The 7,515-nt window shown below is 37.1% G+C and overlaps 1 non-coding gene across 1 annotated transcript; it reads right to left on the bottom strand.

Moving 5' to 3' along the window:
- Positions 1–6,316: 6,316 nt before the first annotated feature.
- On the bottom strand, positions 6,317–6,401 carry trnal-uaa (transfer RNA leucine (anticodon UAA)). Its single transcript is given in 2 exon segments — positions 6,317–6,354; positions 6,365–6,401. It is a non-coding gene; the product is annotated as a tRNA-Leu (tRNA).
- Between the last annotated feature and the right edge of the window lie 1,114 nt (positions 6,402–7,515).

The raw sequence follows: 7,515 nt of genomic DNA, 5'->3' as shown, positions 1-7,515 counted from the left end.
AAGCAGCCCCAAAACATAACCGAGCCTCCTCCATGTTTCACTGTAGGTATGGTGTTCTTTTCTTTGAAAGCTTCATTTTTTCGTCTGTGAACATAGAGCTGATGTGACTTGCCAAAAAGCTCTAGTTTTGACTCATCTGTCCAAAGGACATTCTCCCAGAAGGATTGTGGCTTGTCAATATGCATTTTAGCAAATTCCAGTCTGTCTTGTTTTATGTTTTTCCTTCAAAAGTGGAGTCCTCCTGGGTCTTCTTCCATGGAGCCCACTTTCGCTCAAAAAGCGACGGATGGTGCGATCAGGAACTGACATACCTTCACCTTGGAGTTCAGCTTGTATCTCTTTGGCAGTTATCCTTGGTTCTTTTTCTACCATTCGCACTATCCTTCTGTTTAATCTGGGGTTGATTTTCCTCTTGCGGCCGCGCCCAGGGAGGTTGGCTACAGTTCCATGGACCTTAAACTTCTTAATAATATTTGCAACTGTTGTCACAGGAATATCATGGTCTTGTACCTTCACCTTCTATTATTTTCTTTCTGATCTCTTCAGACAACTCTCTCCTTTGCATTCTCTGGTCCATGTTCAGTGTGGTGCACACAATGATACCAAACAGCACAGTGACTACTTTTCTCCATTTAAATAGGCTGAATGACTGATTACAAGATTGGAGACATGTGTGATACTAATTAAAGAAACTAATTAGTTTGAAATATCACTATAATCCAATTATTTATTATCTTTTCTAAGGGGTACCAACAAATGTGTCCAGGCCCTTTTAGAATATCTTTGTAGAAAAGCAATAATTCATCTCTTTTCACAGCTTCTTTGCTTTATTCTATGACATAACAAAGGCATGCAAGTATACATGATAAAATAGCTTTTAATTTCATCACTTTTCAGGAGGAATGAAGTATTATTTCAATGAGCTGTAAGGGTACCAACAAATTTGAGCACGTCTGTATATATATATATCAAAGTTCAATATATATATATATATATATATATATATATATATATATATATATATATATATATAATTAGGTGTGTACCGATAAAGATTTTCTTGGACGATACCGATAGCCGATGGTTATCTACCCATATCGGCCAATACCGATAATAATAGTGTGACAGAGAGCTAATGAATCTGAATCAACAATCTCCCTCTCGACCAGTGAGAGCACTGTACAGCAGGAATTGCGTGCCCCATACTGAATGTTTCAGCAGTTCATTCCGGGGGCAGTCGGAAGCCTGCCATTCAGGACAGGGATGGCGTCACGGTACCAGGAGTCACCGCCCTAGTATGGTGAGCGAAATGTCAGTCATGAATTGGAGGAGACGTGATTGAACTAGATATCGGAGGGGGCGGGGCTTAGTAATAAACTAAGCTTTAGTAATAAACCCAGACTTCACCGCACCTGCACTTAAAGCACGCACTGTCCGGAGACGTGTCTGTATCTGTGTTGTGTGTCTGTGTTTTGTATCATTATTTCGGGACTGCAACCCCTTGGTTTATACGCTGGCAATACCCATAGTTGGGTAGAGCCAGCATTATTATTTAAATGGTCAAGGAGACCACAAAAGAATAAGAAAAAAAACTTGAACCGTGACTTTTGTGTTTGTCGTTGTCTGGAGCACCTGCATCACCCCTACACCTACGCACTGCAACCCACACGTTCACAAGCAGGTAAGCCATTGAAAACTACTGCAGCAAGACTTATGGCCTATATTTAAACTGCTTTATAATTCTAGATGTTAAAAAATGAACAGATATCATTGACTTGTTGTATTTATGACAAAAATGAACAGGTATTGTTTACTTGTTTACTTACTTCAGAAAATGATTACAAGGAATAACATAGTATTATAGTGTGCGCTTGATAGCAATTTATACATTTGTTTTATCAATCAATCAATCAACCAACCTTTATTTAATATAGCACCTTTCACAAAGCAATGCCTCAAAGCGCTTTACATGGCTAAAACAGAAAATACAAGCAGGAAATACAATAATCACAGTAAATGAAAATACATGAGCAGGCGAGTAAATGCATAAATAAATAGATAAAACAGAAGTAAATAAAAACAAGATCAATAAAGCAATAAGAATGCAATGAAATGAAATGCATAAATAAGAGGATAAAACATATAAATAAAAACAAGATCAGCGAAACAAATAAAACCAGGCGATAAAAGAAAACAATCATTTTAAGATAAAAAGATAGATTATAAAAATGTGTATTCAGTCTTATTTTAAAAGCTGCAGCCATTGGTGCTTCCCTTACAGAAATGGGCAAATCGTTCCATAATTCCTATACTGTACAGTACAAAAGAAAAATGTAGCCTATGCAATGTCAACTAAAACAACTTTTCTTTTTTTTTTCACTTAATCAGCTTACATTGTTCACTTAATCAAAAAAAATCCATCATAAACATATTACATTTCCGGTTACAAAATTCAGTCAAACTTGAAATAACAAAAGACGGCATAGTAATCAATTTCTACTTCAAAATGCCACTGAATACAACCGCAACCAATGCAGATTAACCCTAGAACCACCGCCAGCAGTCATTACGACGGTTACATTTTAATCAACATCAATATTAAAATGAAAGACAAACTATCGGATACAACTCAAAAGTTTTATTCAAGCACATCATATCAAACATCTGCACAGCCGAAAAACACCATATTTAAATTAACAATTAAATATAAAAAGGTTAATTTTCTAACTTACAAAATATAAAGCACTACTTCAAAAAATTAAAAACTATAATAAAATAAACATTTCAAAAGAAACAAGTGTGTAAACAGGTATATGTACATAGAAAACTGTAAAATTATTTTTTAATTAAAAACAAAAGTAACAGGTTTTCTCTTGCGTGTTTCAGTTAGTGCAGCACTGAGTCCAGGTTGAGCTGCAGCAGCCTGCTTGTGATAAAGAGAGAAAGGATACATGCTGTAAATCTCCCTCCTGACCAGAAAGGGCGCTGTGTAACATTGGTAGTACGCCTCCCCATAGACGGGTCGACTCGACGGTGGGCGGAAACAGAAAGTCGGCCATCTTGGTAGGGGCACGTAGCTGTCAGTACACAAGATGACTCATATGCGATCAGCTGCGGGCCAGGCAGCGATTGGTTACACTGGGGCACTGAGCTGATTGCAGGGAGGAGCTGGGCAGTACAAAGGGGACGCAGCTGCGTGAGTATAACCCATGTGCTGAAAACGTACCCACGGCCAGAGCTTTGTTTGTTTTGTTTTGTTATGTGTTGTTTTGGTTTGTGTATTGCAGAGGAGGAGTAGAGACCCAGGAGCTGCTGCTACTAAGCCAGCACACACCCCTGCACACTTCCTTCACTGCGCAAGCAAAACACCAGCACCACAATTCCCAGGGTTTAAAGAGCACTGTTTCGTGCACTGTGGACGTGGATTGGGGATTTATTGTATCTTTTTGTTTGGGTCTGCAAGCCCGCTGTGTACCCCCCGATACCATCGCTGGTAGAGGGCTGCCCTTTTTGTTATTTATTAATAAACACTGAAGTTTGGGGGAGAATTACTGTGTGGACAGTCCTTTTGTACAGCACACCACTCACATCACGATCACACTGCTGCTTTGCAGTTTTCTGATCGAAATGTTTCTGCCGAAGTGCTGTGGCTACATTCAAGATGAAATCTCTCCAACTGACATTTTCCCCGGTGCACTCCTTGTACAAAACTAAGGAATTGATGGCTGCCAGGTCCAGTACAGATAACAACAGGCTTGTAGATATACAAAATTGAATATTGTAGGTTATATTCAAAATAAAAACATGTACTGTAAAAGGCAGTCAAAATGAGGTGGGTAGGACTTCCTTATTTTCGCTATCATGCCTTTCAAACGCTGTCAGGGTATTTAATACATGTATTTAGGAAAAGTCATAAATGGACAACTGCATAACTTTCAGACACACAGAGTAATTTAAATTTGAAAACCTCAAACCATCAAAATGACTGCTGTGGCAGTTCTAGTGTTAACCAAGTTAAATTTTTTTACAAACTGACATTTTGAAGTACATTGTGTAACAATAATAATAATAATAATAATAATAATAATAATAATAATAATAATAATAATGTAACGACCCGGCAGTCTGCGCTAACTAAGAGGACTTGTTAAGAGTCTTAAAAATTCAAAGAGAAGAGAGCTTTTTTAAAAAAAGCATCACAATAATCGTTGGATTCAGTGGAGCCAAGACTGTTCTGCTGCACACAACTCGGCTATCTTATTGTTGTCTTCAGATATATAAAAAGAAAATCTAAACACTTGTGAGACATATTTACTGCAGGTTGATAGCATGTTACACAGCACTGGGAAAATGACTCTCAGTGTTCTTGTGTCATTAGTATAGTAAGCGCGCCTGACCAAACATTACATTCTGTGCTGGAAGGAATTCAAGTATCAATATTGGTGTACATTAGCGGCTAAAATAATAAAATCTGCCAATCAGTGCCATCTCGATAGGGTACCGATTATCGGTGCACCCCTAATATATATATATATATATATATATATATATATATATATATATATATATATATATATATATATATATATTAGGGATGTCAGTTAATCACAGTTATCTTCAGCGAATAACGTGGTATTTTATTTGGCCGGTAAATCATAGCGGCATTTACAAAATAGAAGAAAGATTGGATCTCTGCAGGTTATGCCTTTGGGAATGTAAACCTGCCGGACTATGAGGGTAGAAACTCAATTATGGAAAGAGAATGTACTAGACAGACACAAATGGATTTTACGTTAGTGTGAATTGAACATTTTTGCGGGTCATTTCATCTTTAAATACTTTAAAAACTCCAGAGGAAAGCATTTGAGCAACTTCCTCAGCTCAGTTTGAAGAATGTCTGTGGAGACAGCAAGCAAGAGTACAGAATAAAACAATTGATTTACATCAATTAATAATACTAACATACACAACTAGGTCTCTGTTATTACAACAACACTGTTTTAAATGACAACTTGAAGAAGGTGTATTGTGTAATGGGATACTGTCAAGGAAAGCAGAGTCTATGAAAAACGGGATTATAACTACAGCAAAAATGCATTTAATTGAGACAAACATAACAAACTGCCGCAATTGTTATGGCTAATGCTTTCATTAGCCATAACAAGTTTCCCATAGTAAAAGCATAGCAAAGTGTCATTGAGCATAGGAAAATCATGATAAAGCATAGGTAAGCATGGTAAATACCAGGAAGGTAATGTAAAGCATATTAAAAAAAAAAAGCAAATCAAGGTAAACTATGGTAAATTCTATGGTAAAAACTGAAAAAGTACACTTTTATAGGGATTGTACTACTGTATGTATTAACAAGCGTGGAAAAAGTATTCAAAAATGTTACTTGAGTAAAGTAATGTTACTTGGAAGTAAAAGTCAAAGTATCATTCTAGAAAACTACTTGAGTAAAAGTACGAAAGTATCATATCTTAAAAGTACTCAAGTATCAGCAGTAAAAAGGAGCCACCTTTAAATTCTACCCATGGAAATCTGCAAAAAAAAACCTCTGAAAAAAATTTGAAAAAAAACAACCCGTCCTGCAGACCTCCAGTATGTATTTGCTTCTGATATTATTCACCTTGTCCTGCTTGATACTGATATAGCTGGCTGTACAAATCTGCACTAAAATCATATTTTTTAAAAAAAGGTATCGATAACAAACATTTCACAAAGCAGGGTACAAACAGCTGCATGTAAGTAGAATATTTTAATTAAATACGGTTCTGTATTAAATTGTTATTTACGCCGCAACTGGAAGTAGCGTACAGGGTCCACCGCTGAACAGAACAGACCGCGGATGTTTTTTGAGAAAACTGCATTACTCATGGAATACTGAGGTAAACGCTTAGCAACAAAAATTAGTTCTTCATAAAATCAGGATGAAACTATTAGAAAAACGTAATTTTTTTATTTTGTTTAATGTATCCATATTCTAATAGCATTTGAGCCCTCAAGAGCCTTCTAGTAGTAATATTACTACAGCTTCTGTCAAAAGTTTGATTGATGACCCTTTTGACCTTTTTTTGACCTTATAGGTGTGAATATATGAATATATAATGAGGGGCGTGGAATTATGAATATATAATGAGGGGGCGTGTATTTTATATAGGAGTATGGAATATTGGTATTGATTTATATATATATATATATATATATATATATATATATATATATATATATATATATAAAACAGACCCTTTGTATTTAACAAGTGCTTATAAACATTAAATATTTATAAATGTAAAAGAGTTTGAAATAAAATAATTACTGTTGGTAGGATTTGAACCCACGCTGACAATTGAGTCAAAAGAATCTTAAGTCCATCGCCTTAACCACTCGGCCACAACAGTTTTTCTTAAAACATTAATAAATAAAAAATAAGTATTAAGCTTACCGGGGTTTCAGAGAATCAAGGTGGTATGGTGTTTGAGCAAAAGGTTGAACAGATGGAGACTACGATGGGTTTTTGTTTTTTAAAAGGGCAAGTCTGGGCATGTTTTCAGACCTCATAAAAAGGAGGAAAATATTTGGGCAGTTTATTAGAGTGTTACACAAGATGTCTCATACCGGTGTTAGTTGCTGCTCAGAGAAAGTGGATCTTGAGGATCGGCAAATGTCTGACCTTATAAAAGCCTTTAAAAAATGCACATTAGCCCTTCCACAGAGGCAAAAGAAACCATGACTTGTAAAAAAAGTTTCAAGAGAGAGTCCAAGCAAGGGGCCTTCAAGCATCCGTCCCTATGATCCTCTGTGTACTGTACAAACTCCTCTGTGGACTGAACTGAAAACAAACATCAATGAGAGAGAGGGGGCGGAAGTTTTAGGGTAACTCTGAAAACGCCCCTAAGGGCGGTGCCTCAAGGACCACCCATTCAAGGATCTCTGATCGGTCATCTCAAAGGATCCCCCACGGTGCCTGAGGTGTCAACACCCTCATAGGCCGAAACCTAATCTTGGGGAGCATACTAAAGGGGCCCCCTACATGCCCTTTTGATTGAAGGAGTCTGACGCCATGTCTTCTGCAAACTTTAGATACTTCTCTGAAAATGCCATTCTTGAACCTTGCGATCTTGAGATGGATTGGACCAGTGAAGAAATGACCCAGCTTATAAAAGACTTTGAAAATGTCCCCCTCCTCAACCCTGCAGAGTCTGACGACGTTGACGGGGGCTTAGGCATCTCTTTTGATGCCAATTAAAGATCTCTATGGGTCTCGTGGCTTCTCTATTGGAAGTGATCATTGACCGTGATATGATGAAAAATTGCCGTGGTTGCGAAATTGACCACCCGAGCCAGCGGACCCAAATTATTTTGATCAACATTTTGAAGAAATACTAGAAAAAATACACGTCCCGTGGCTGAAGCTTCTGGTGTCTAAGCTCTAGCTTGTTTCAATTTTCATCCATCTTTGACAAAACTTCAGAAACTGGTGGAAGATATTTTAACAGAGCTAAGACCAGAACA

The sequence above is a fragment of the Acipenser ruthenus genome, chromosome 27, assembly GCF_902713425.1.
Source record: "Acipenser ruthenus chromosome 27, fAciRut3.2 maternal haplotype, whole genome shotgun sequence".
Classification (NCBI taxonomy): Eukaryota; Metazoa; Chordata; class Actinopteri; order Acipenseriformes; family Acipenseridae; genus Acipenser; species Acipenser ruthenus.
The sequence above is the reverse complement of the archived record's forward strand: the minus strand, read 5'-3'. Positions and strand labels throughout refer to the sequence as shown.